Source organism: Rattus norvegicus, chromosome 14, assembly GCF_021556685.1.
Source record: "Rattus norvegicus strain SHRSP/BbbUtx chromosome 14, alternate assembly SHRSP_T2T, whole genome shotgun sequence".
In the NCBI taxonomy this organism is placed as follows: domain Eukaryota; kingdom Metazoa; phylum Chordata; class Mammalia; order Rodentia; family Muridae; genus Rattus; species Rattus norvegicus.
The window spans coordinates 26,357,173-26,368,593 of record NC_141547.1 but is presented as its reverse complement, the minus strand read 5'-3'; the positions used below and the strand labels follow the sequence as shown (position 1 = coordinate 26,368,593).

At 37.0% G+C, this 11,421-nt stretch overlaps 1 long non-coding RNA gene across 1 annotated transcript; it reads right to left on the bottom strand.

Annotated features, from left to right (window-relative positions):
- Positions 1-580: 580 nt before the first annotated feature.
- LOC102546751 (uncharacterized) lies at positions 581-2,576 on the bottom strand. Its single transcript, XR_015636974.1, has 3 exons — positions 2,442-2,576; positions 1,191-1,514; positions 581-1,007 (listed from the first exon to the last, which is right to left on the bottom strand). It is a non-coding gene; the product is annotated as an uncharacterized LOC102546751 (long non-coding RNA).
- Positions 2,577-11,421: the final 8,845 nt, after the last annotated feature.

Here is an 11,421-nt window from a genome sequence, read left to right as displayed (position 1 = left end):
TATTGGTCACTTGTCCATGCTCTAACAAATAGCAATTTCTTCCTTAAAGCTCCAAAACAAAGATTGTCTGGTGATTGGCCCTGTTCTTAACAAATAATTGTTCTCTCTCTCTTGCATTTTACAATTTAATTATAAAATCTATCATGATTTCAACTGTTATCATGTGCCAGGTGGTGTTCAGTGCATAAGTAAGAAAGAGGGAGAAACCCCACTCCTCACAATAATAAATAGTAACATATAATGCGCCTCATAATCTACATTCCTTTTTCTTTATGTGCATAGCTCTACAGTTTTGTGACATTTTTTAAATAAAATATTGCTTTTTCAAAGACATGCAATAACCATCTTAGCTTTTATTCAATATACTTTTCTGTTTTGCAGATTAAATTTGGTAAGCATCCACATAAATTCTTCAGCTTATTGATTATTCCTGATAAAATGACTAAACACTTGTATATTTTTTTACATCAATAGGGACACTTTCAAATTGTCTTTCTTGACCTCAAAAAACATACAGATCCTTGAGAGAGCTGAAACAATATGTCAATAGAAATAAGAAAATAATGACATTACAACTGAATTCTGCTACTAGTTCCATTCATAACTTTAAGTTCTCATATGGCAATCACAGTACAAGGGTGGGGAGGTAGATATATAAACACATACGCAAAGCAAACACAGGTGATGTTGACATTCCTACTACTTTTTTGAGCAGCATATTAGCTCAGAGATAATTTAAAGAGAACAAATTCCTAATCCACTAGGAAGAAAAATGATCTACGGAGCTGGGCTAGATCTCATATACCCAGCAAAATTGGGAACAGTAACTTGAATAATGATCCGGAAGATGGACAGAGAGATTGATAGACTTCTGTAAACCCATGGGGCTCGTAGAGGACTTCTTCGCTCTCTGTTTAGAGTCACAGTGCCTGGCATGGTTCTTATATCCAGATGCTGATGTCTTATGATATATGATGAATTATCATGGATTTTCCTTCCTTTCTTCACTGTCAGTTTTATGAAAGAAAGAAAACATCCAAGGTTAGATAGATGTATACAAGTAAACATCTATATTACCTTTAATAATTATTCTTATAATCTTTTCTAACCTTATCAGCACAGTGAGTTTCGTTTCACTGTTAATAAACTGTTTAAAGTGTTGATTGTAGCAGCTCTTAAATGGTACTCACCCTTTCCTTCATAGTTCTTGCTTTAAGATCAAGTAGTTCTTTTCTCTTACTGGCAGCCTCAGGGCTTTGGTCATGCACATGGTGGCTAGGTGACATACCTGGACTGCTTTGCTGCTCTGTGACCTAATAGTCAGATGACTCTCTTCCAGTTACTTCCTGTGTCCTTGCTCTGCCCCTTATGAAATGCCTCAGTATTCTGAGGACTGGGTGAAACTGTCTAGAGAGCAGCCACTCCTCTGGAAATTTCTCCGAGCACTCATTCCTTCATGGTACACCGATGAAAGCTCTATAGGGCTGTGTTCTCAGATTACATATGCAATCTAACTATAACAGCAAGCAGAGAAGAAAACAAAGCATAAAAACGTAATTTTATGCATGACTACATAATTACCAGCCCAAATTCCTTTAGTTCAAAAGTCCAGAGACAGTAATCTTTAGGTTTTAACCTGGGCAATCTAACTCCTACATTTTTTTAGATTAGAAGAAGGGATGAAGTAAAGAGGAAATTAAACAAAAAAACAAAACAAGAGGCGCGTGATTCCCATTTTCAAATGTATTTCCTGACAGAGTTCTGCAAGGTGGAGGCTTTTTATGCACTAAATTAGTCTCATGGAAGTTTGAGTAACTTTTCATAATTTGATGATTGAGTCAGTGGTGGGATTTAGACAACTCCAGACAATGACTTTGAAATCTTATGTATTATCCATTCTCTTGCCTCTTTCCTAATGATCGCAAACAATATTGTTCTTTCTGAAGGAGAATAACTCACATAGAGCAAAGCCCAAATAATGTGAAGCTCTGGGCATAAGGGCGCTCATGACTATTTTTCTTTATCTTTATAAACTTCACATATTGGTTTTCTTTGGCACACCCCTCAATCAGACATTCTGTCAGAAAGCAATCCCAGTGGTTCAGCTGACCTACACAGAAATCATTGGGAAATGCAAGTAATCCAGGGTCCTCATCTCCTGCCCCATTACACCGTGAAGAGTGTTAATGAATGGCTCTCAGGTATTGTCAAGTATTCATTAACAAAAGTGATTACAATGTCAGCTGACTCATAGTGTGCGTTTGATAGTATCATTTAGGCTAATTCGTGTGTATCATTCAAAGAAGTGAGATTCTTGTCTAAAATTTATTTATCAGACAGTTTGCATTTTTCAGAGAGCCTATATTTTTGTTGCCCAAGTAAGGAAATCTCATTTTTTCATGAATAATACATTTTAAATTCTACTAAAAAGAAATAGCCACCTTTTCAGACTCTCTATTGCTGGGACCAAATCCAAATGTCTTAGAAATCCTCTAGCTCTTCAAAATAATAGAACAAAGCGCTTCAGAAATGGTCTTCTCCTCAGACACGGAAATACACTTGTAACAATATCTGACTTTTAATAGAGATGACATCATTTTAACATCATAATAGATTTGAGAATTCTTAGTTCTGACAATATTTTTTAAAAGTGCTAGCCATTTCAAAAGTATGGCAGGTACAAATGAGTAAAACCAAAAATAGTAGAACCTTAAAATTGATAATCAGGGTCTCTTGAAAAGGTTAACTGTTTAGGGAATTTCTCTACTCCATTGTTACAGTGCTCTGCAGTGTGCCTGATAATGTGGGGGAAGCTTGTTCTGGTGAGGGATTCCTCCTGCTGATGCTAAATGATCGTATAATTGCTAACTTCTTTCTCAGTACAAAAGATCGAACCTAGAGCTTAGCACACAGTAGTTAAGTGATCGACTCTTGAACTATGTCCTCAGGCCTAGCATTTATAAATTTTATATATCATAGCCTAAGGCTTGCTTCACCAATCCTTATGTCAGGTGCTGCTTGAACATCCATAACTCCTTCCACCAGTCTGGTCCAAGATGTTTCCATAAACTCCACGAGATAAAGACATCTTAGTTAGCATTGTATTTAGTGTTGTTGATAAATATAATCTAAAATGTCAAGAACTCAATAAATATTGCCCTTCTCTCTGTCATCTCTAGATTCCATGCAGTGTAATTTCTGCTTGTACAGGTATTAAATGCCTTCTGTATAAGGAAAGCAGAGACTTAAGGGTAGGTTGTGCCAAATGACACGGGGTCTTGTTCATATGTTCAATTCATGTGGACCAAAACAAATAATATATTAACATGTGGATCAATCTATCTTATCACATATATATATATACATATATACATATATATACATATGTATGTGTATATATACATGCACACATGCATATGAATGTGTATATTTAACATGCTCATATGCTAATGACACTGAAAGTATTTTTAATATTTTAAGATACTTAAGTTTGTAAGAAACAACAAATGAAAGTTTATAATTTATTCATGCCTTTGAACACAGTTCTATTTATATCAAAGTTATATATTTATGTAACTGCAAGAACATCCCATTTGATTTGCAATATATTTTTAGAGGCAAAATGTAAAGATCAGCATTCTTTCCTAATAATAAAAAACAGAAAATAAAGCAATTCCAAAAGAGAATCAGCTTATTGATTCTAAGGCGTGGGCTTTTTTATTTTTGCATTTTTTGGCCAAAATATCATTTTTATTAAATTCACTTTGTAAAAACATAAATGTGTTCAATGCGAAATTGTGTGACAAGAGGTGACTTTTGGATTTCGCCGCCATAAAAGGCTCCTTACCAGGCAGACGGGTACCATCAGTATTGTAATGAGCAGTGGTTTGTTTACTTGCTGTTTATTTATTCTCTCCTCAGTCTCTTCTTAGTTCTTTGTGCTTGAGAGCTAAGGCAGCGTCCTTCCCAAGGAAGGATCCACGGGCTGCACGTTTGGTAGAGAACATGTCAGCAGTGGGCAAATGAAAACTGCTGCTGTTTCATCTGGCTTCTTAGAGATAAGACCGTAAGGTCAACATGAGTTTTTGTGCTCTTCTGCTCAGTGTCAACCACTTTAAATTATGATAATAGGTCAAATCGCAGGGGCTCCTCTCATTTATTTCCCAATCATTGTATTTGGGTGCATATATATTATCTCGGGGAAAAAAAAGACAAAGAAAGTAGCGATGTGCAATGAATTTAGAGACAAGAAATGTGAGAGGAAACATGATTTAATTTGACATCCATAGCAGGATTAAAGTTTTTTTTTTTTTTTTTTTTTTTGGCCATGTCACAGACAGTTTGTCAGTTTGAATAGGAACACACAAAGAAATCCATAAAACTAATTTGTTTAGAGCCCTAAGTGAATCTGAAATGTAAGATTAATGGTTATTTGCATAGAAATCTCATTACTCATGTAATTAAAGGCTATTTTTACCCTCTTAGATTCTGCATGTCCTTTTAAGGGCCACGTTGGTTTGTTTGTCGGCAAAGATTTCACTAATAGGACCCAGTTTGTCTCACCTAATATGTTTTCACACCGTTTTCATGCTGCTGTTAACATTATTAAATTTATAATTCTGTTTTTATGCCTCTGCTCCATCCCGCGCCCAGTTCTCAAAAATAGACTCATGATTAAAATGTGGATCAGTGAAGCATTAGAAGTGATGCAAAGAGTTGCACAAATAGTACAACCAAAATAGCATGAGAAACAAGGAAGGGCTGGTCTCCAGTGGGGAATGCAAATTGCTGATGCCAGGACCAATGCATTTGCATGTGTTGTTATTTTATATATGAATCAAGGGAAAGTGGAAAAAGGAAGGACACTCATGGATCACTAAAACATTGGATTGCTTGATGTAAGAGTCATCTACTGTAATTCCTTAGTTCTTCTTCGGTTATATTGTCTTGCCAAACACTTGCCGTAACGTTCCCAGAGAAAGGATGAATCACTATGTTCTCAGGTTCATTGAAAAGTTTCTTCTGGTCCTCACTTTGAGTTTTCCTTTCCCAGATAACAACATGACTCCGCCAACTTTTTTGGTTCATAGGCTTGTAAAATAAGCCCAAGGTCATACAAAGAAGGAAACGATGAACAGGAAGAAATAATAAGGGGAATGAAAAGATGACAGAGAAAGAGAGGAAAGCAAGGTAGGACGGACTTATGAGTAAACCTATCCTGTCTGACGCATGAATTGGAAATAATTTCACCTTAGAAATGAGGTTATGAGGAATTTCACCAACTGCTTAGGTGTTCGTCTCCCCACCACACCCTGTGTTGATATCTATCAATAAATAGATAGCAGCCCTGTATCATGAACATTGGTTGTATAAAAATGCCCTAGAAATTCTGCCTTGGTTTTGTCTACCCCAAATACTTTATTTGTGACTCACATATCTTAATGGATGACCTCAGTGCTTCTCCACTAGGAGGAGCTTAGATATCCTTTACTCAAGAGGTGGCAGAACATTGTGATTTTGTTTCTCAATAGAGAGAAATGCTCAAAATCAGAAGCACTGACAGTGTAAAAATCTATAAACATAAGGACAGTTGTCACATCAATAAGTAGTATAAACAAAGTAAAGACAGAAGAAACTGTGGTGAGAATTATTGAGTGATGTTTTAGGATCAGAATAAAGTTATTTATTAAAAGCAGGAGATAGTCCAATAAAACTACTATGTTGGAGGTCCCTGTAGATAATTTGCTTCACAGTTGAGTGAGATCAACAAAGTACAAACTATAAATAAACTCTTGGCTAAGGTACAGTGCAGGTGTGAGGGAATTGGACTGGGTGACTTTAATCTTTTTATCAGTGAAATAGATGCTTGGACTCAGAATGTGGATTTGTTTTGTTTGCTTATCATTTATTTTGTGCTGTTGCTTTGACAGGGAGATCAGGAAGAAGGAGGGGTAGGTGCTTGACTGAATATTGACCCACATTGTTCTTCACTTCTGCTATCAATTTTGTACAGTTCACCATGTTTCTTGACTTACTGTATCATGGGATGATAAATGAAAATGTAGTCTCATGATACACAAAATGTCAATCTCAAGGAAAAAATTATGTTTTAAGTAAGTTTAAAATTTTTGTTTTGCCAAGTAAATGCATGCTTATTATAAAGGTACTGACATGACCTTTAGGACGTTCCTAATGATATTAAAATGTTGTGTTCTACGGATGTAGATCTCTCCTGAGAGACATACTCAGAATACAGCAAATACATAGGCGAATGCCAGCAGCAATCTACTGAACTGAGAACGGGACCCCTGTTGAAGGAATCAGAGAAAGGTCTGGAAGAGCTTGAAGGGGCTCGAGACCTCATATGAACAACAATGCCAACCAACTAGAGCTTCCAGGGACTAAGCCACTACCCAAAGACTATACATGGACTGACCCTGGGCTCCAACCTCATATAGGTAGCAATGAATAGCCTAGTAAGGGCACCAGTGGAAGGGGAAGCCCTGGGTCCTGCTAAGACTGAACCCCCAGTGAACGTGACTGTTGGGGGGAGGGTGGTAATGGGGGGAGGATGGGGAGGGGAACACCCATAGAGAAGGGGAGGGGGAGGGGTTACAGGGATGTTGGCCGGGAAACCGGGAAGGGGAATAATAATTGAAATGTAAATAAGAAATACTCAAGTTAATAAAGATAAAAAATGTTGTGTTCTATACCAATGATGTCCCAAAAATATTCAAGTGCTTTATTAATTTCTTTGTTAATGTTTTACTATAACCTAACAAATGCGTATTGATGTCTTATTACTTGAACAAATTTTTCATGACTGAGTCAACAAGCTGATGTAATGTCATATGTTCATGTGCCTCAATTTTGGGAAACAGCACTCCCCAATTTTGTTAAGCAGAAGCAGGAGGAACATAAGTTCTTGGCAGGCTTCAGATGCATAGGAAGAGCATGTCTCAAAATAAATTGAAAAATAACTAAATGTTTAATATGGAGGAAGACTTAATATTAGAAAGAGCAAATCTTTTAAAAATTCCATAGCAAACAGTTTGTCTTCAATATTTTGATTAAATTCTTGGCAACTGAGTCTGTTTCTCAGTGAAGTAATGCCAAATGAAAAATATCCTACATAATAACAGAGAAAATGATGGGAACGAATGTGACATAAAGTACCACTTGAACTTATTTATAACTCTTCAAGGATGCAAGGTCCACAACCACTTATTGTCTCATATTTAAAACTACATTAGCAAATAAGTACTTTTAAACTGGATACAGCCTTGGTTGATTTCATTTAGCCATTATTGGGACAGATTCTAAAGCTGATACCTTATCTATGAGCTTTTTGTCTTACTAAAACTTCTACACTTACTAGAAAGGAATATCAGAATGCATTCCAATTTCAGCCATCGTTGGAGCAGGTAACCAAAGAATCTCTAGGTGAGAAGGACCACAAAGCCACACTCAACAGAGGGCTTCTGAACTCATTGACAGGGCTGTACAATCGGAACCTGTAACGGTGGAAGGATACTATATATGCAGATGAGATTCTTAAGTTTATTTTATGAATGATTTGCTTAGTTTTTATGTTTATCTTGTGAAATAATATATGTAACCCTAGAGAGCAATATTTTTAATTAATTTATTTATTCACATTACATCCAATCACAGATTCCCCTCTTCTCAAGTCCACTGTCACTGTCCCCACTCCTTATTACCCACTTCCCTACAGAGAACAGAAAGTAATAGCAGCACTAAGCATTGTTGTCCACTGAGGCCACATCTCAGTCAAGCTGAGGAAAGGGATCCAATAACCGGCAACAGAGTCAGAGACCACTTTGCTCCAATTGTTAGGGGGCCAGCATGAAGACCAAGCTGAACACCTGCTACAAATGTGTAGGGGTTCTTGGTCCAGACGCTCACGCTCTTTGGTTGGTGGTTCAATCTCTTTGATCCTCCATAGGCCCAGGTTAGCTGACTCTGTAGGTCTTCATGTGGTATCCTTGACCTCTCCAGCTCATTCAATCCTATAATCTACTTCTCTACAAGGCTCTGCGAGCGCCACCTGATTGTTTGACTGTAAGTTTGTGCATCTGTCTCCAACTGTTGCTGTCTGAAGCTGCTCAGAAGACAGTTACGCTAGGTTCCTGTCTGAAAACATAGCAGAATATCATTAGTAGTGTCTGGGGTTGGCTCTCCGCCATGTGATAAGTCTTAAATTGAGGCAGTCATTCATTGGTTGTTCCATTAATCTCTGCCCCATTTTATCCCTGTATACCACGTAGGTAGATCAAATTTGGGGTTGAAGGTTTTGTGGGTAGGTTGAAGTCCCCCTACCTCCATTGGATGTCCAGCTTGGATACAGGAGGTGGTCACTTCAGTGGACAAATATTTTATGTGGGGTGTTTAGTAAAACAAAATAAATGTTCAGAGAAAACAAATTATACTCTGTACTTTCTTTTGTACTTTTATGGTTTTAAGTTTATAATTTAACAGTATCATATACAGCTAGGGAAATGAAGTTTTCATTAATATATATTTTTGTCTTAATGGTAATGAAACATTCTTCTCTGAATATATTTTGTCAAAAAAAGATAAAACATTAAATTTCAAAAGTAATCCTGATAGGGAAAAAAATTGTGTATGGGTAAATGAAGACTGCTTCCCAATGGGCACTCTCTGCAATAACGTGAAGAATGTTGCTAGTGGACACAGAGAACATTCCAGAAGGTCTTTGGCAAAAAGATACTAAGATCCATGTAAGTCAAGAGGGCTGGAAGCCCCATGTTCAATGTTCCATTATCTGGGAAAAGTGAAGAGAAGCAGAAATAGCCAGCAATATTGATGTGGATGATTGGGGAGTATCCTTAGACAGCAGATTGTGGATTCTTTTTCATAGTAACCAGTTGATTTTGAAGGGTTTTTCACAGTTTGATGATTCCAGGGACCCAACACAATGGTTCTCTAGGCCTTCTGTGAATTTCCCCTTTCTGTCCCTAGACTAATAACCTCCAAACTTTCCCCCAACCATAGTGGTTTCTGTGAATGTGGCTTCATGACACATCCATATTTCCCCTCCGCCAAGGAGAGCCATTCACATTTTTCTCACCACAGGTTAAAAAAAAATTCCTCAGGTTGAAGTAAGGCAGAATTCTGAGTCCTGGGGTAAGAATGGAAGCTAAACTAACGTTTAATTCCAAGCAAGCATTTTCTCCCCAGATCTCTCAGTACAGTCAACTGCAAGACAGAAGATGGGTTAGAGGAGTGTCTGTGCCATGCCTTGCCCAAGGTAATCATGGGAAAAATCTAATGCAAAGTCAAATGGAAAAGAGACTTTTTTTTTCCAACTAAGCTCTTTTATGCAATAGATCAGAGAGAGAGGATTTAGCCTTTGCAATACTCCAGTGCAGTCCAATAATAAGCAAAATCATCTTGGAGAATCAAACTGCCAGTGCATTTTACACTGCAACAATGTCCAGATGTAGCTAGCATAGCAGTTCTTTAAGTGTGACTTGCTTGAACAGAGTAATGACAGGGATTACTTTTAGTTTCATTGCCAGAAGTGTAACATTGAAACTTAAAATATAAAAGATTGTATAGTTTTAAACTACGGTTTGCTGCTTCAGATTTTACAATAGTCTGCTCTGAGAACCCAGATGTAATATCGGAACATCTACAGTTATGTATTTTAGAAAAATGAGGCTGTACCAGAATGAGTGTCATAGTCCACGTCTTTCATGGAGACACTGTTAAAATATGCCTAGTAACATACTAAGAAAAGCCCAACTGTCCGAATTTGTGGTTATAATTGTATAGTAATATAGAAAGCTGTTTACAAACAACTACTAATATGTCAAAGAAACTCAGTGTTCTTTTCCAAACAACTGAATTACTAAATAAGTCTTTGCTATATCTGGGCACTAAAATAGGATTGATCTCAAATTTTCAAAGATGTAAATTGAATAGATTGTCTTCATACATTCATCAGTCATAATGTTTTAAAGGTTATTTCCATTTCTTTGTAATTAAATATATAATGTGTTAAACAATAAATACATAAAAACTACATCACTATACCTCCTCTCCAACTTTCTCCCACCATGTTCTCCACTTTCAAATTGATAGTCTTCTTTTCTTTAGTTAATAGTTTTATACACCTCTCTCTCTCTCTCTCTCTCTCTCTCTCTCTCTCTCTCTCTCATACATACACACACACACGCACACACAGACCCAAAGTCACTCATCTGAACAAATACATAAATACAACCTACTGAGTTCTTGTTTGCTGTTTGTCTGTGTGTGGTTTCAGGGCTGACAACATTATATTTGATGACCATTCAGTGGCCTCACCCTGAAAGAAGCTAATTCTTCCTCTCTTGGCCATCATTAGTTGCCTGTCATAATGTGTCTAGGGTTGGGACACCATGAGATGCTCTCTGTGCTATATGTCTAATACTGTCAATATTCAGGTCATATTTATGTAGTTATGTAGCTGTTCCCAAAAGAGGCAGTCACTCAGCAGACTTCTTGTCTTCCTGGCTTATAAAACATTCTGTCTCCCTTCCTGTGATGTTCTCAAAGACACAAATGTAGGAGCACATAGTTCAGCACCTCATAATCCATTGGCTTTTACATTTGTGTCCAGTTGTAGCTTTTTGTAATGATCTCCATTTATTGTAGAGAGAAGCTTGTTTGATGAGGAGTGATAGCTGTGGAATAGAAACAGCTTAAAGATCTTTTAACAGGTGAACAGATAATGAAACTGTGATACATAGACAGAATGAGATACTATTCAGCTTAAAGAAAATGAAATCATGAAAATTCCATGTCAATGTGTGGACCTAGAAAAGATTAGATTGAGAGAGTTAACCCAGACCAAAAAACTATTTCTCTTTCATCTGTGGTTAGTGACTCCAAATCTTTAGGTGTGATTATGCGACATGGAATAATTGCAGACGCAAGAAAGTAAAGTGGAGCCATGGGAGAGTGACTTGAGGTGGGGGATAACATGGTACAAGTAGAATGAAGGGGAAAATGGAAAACAAGGGACAGAGGTCCTAACTGGGAAAAAGAGATGAAAGAAAGAGAAGAAATAGTAAGAAGAAACAATTAACACCAATAAAGCCTCAAGAACCACATTATTTTATACACACACACACACACACACACACACACACACACACATATATATATATGGCAAAACCAATATGATTTATAATATAATGTGGTTATAAAATGATAATGTTATATATAACACAGTTATGCCAATAGGCCTTACCATGCTTTCCACGAGAACTACAGACTTCTAAAAACTCCAGCAACATTTATCGGAAAAGTCCTTTCAAGGCTATCCAGATAGCTTCCAAAAGAATATAGTCTGTTACGGTTGCCTCTGATTGCATGGCAGAGGCTGAATGT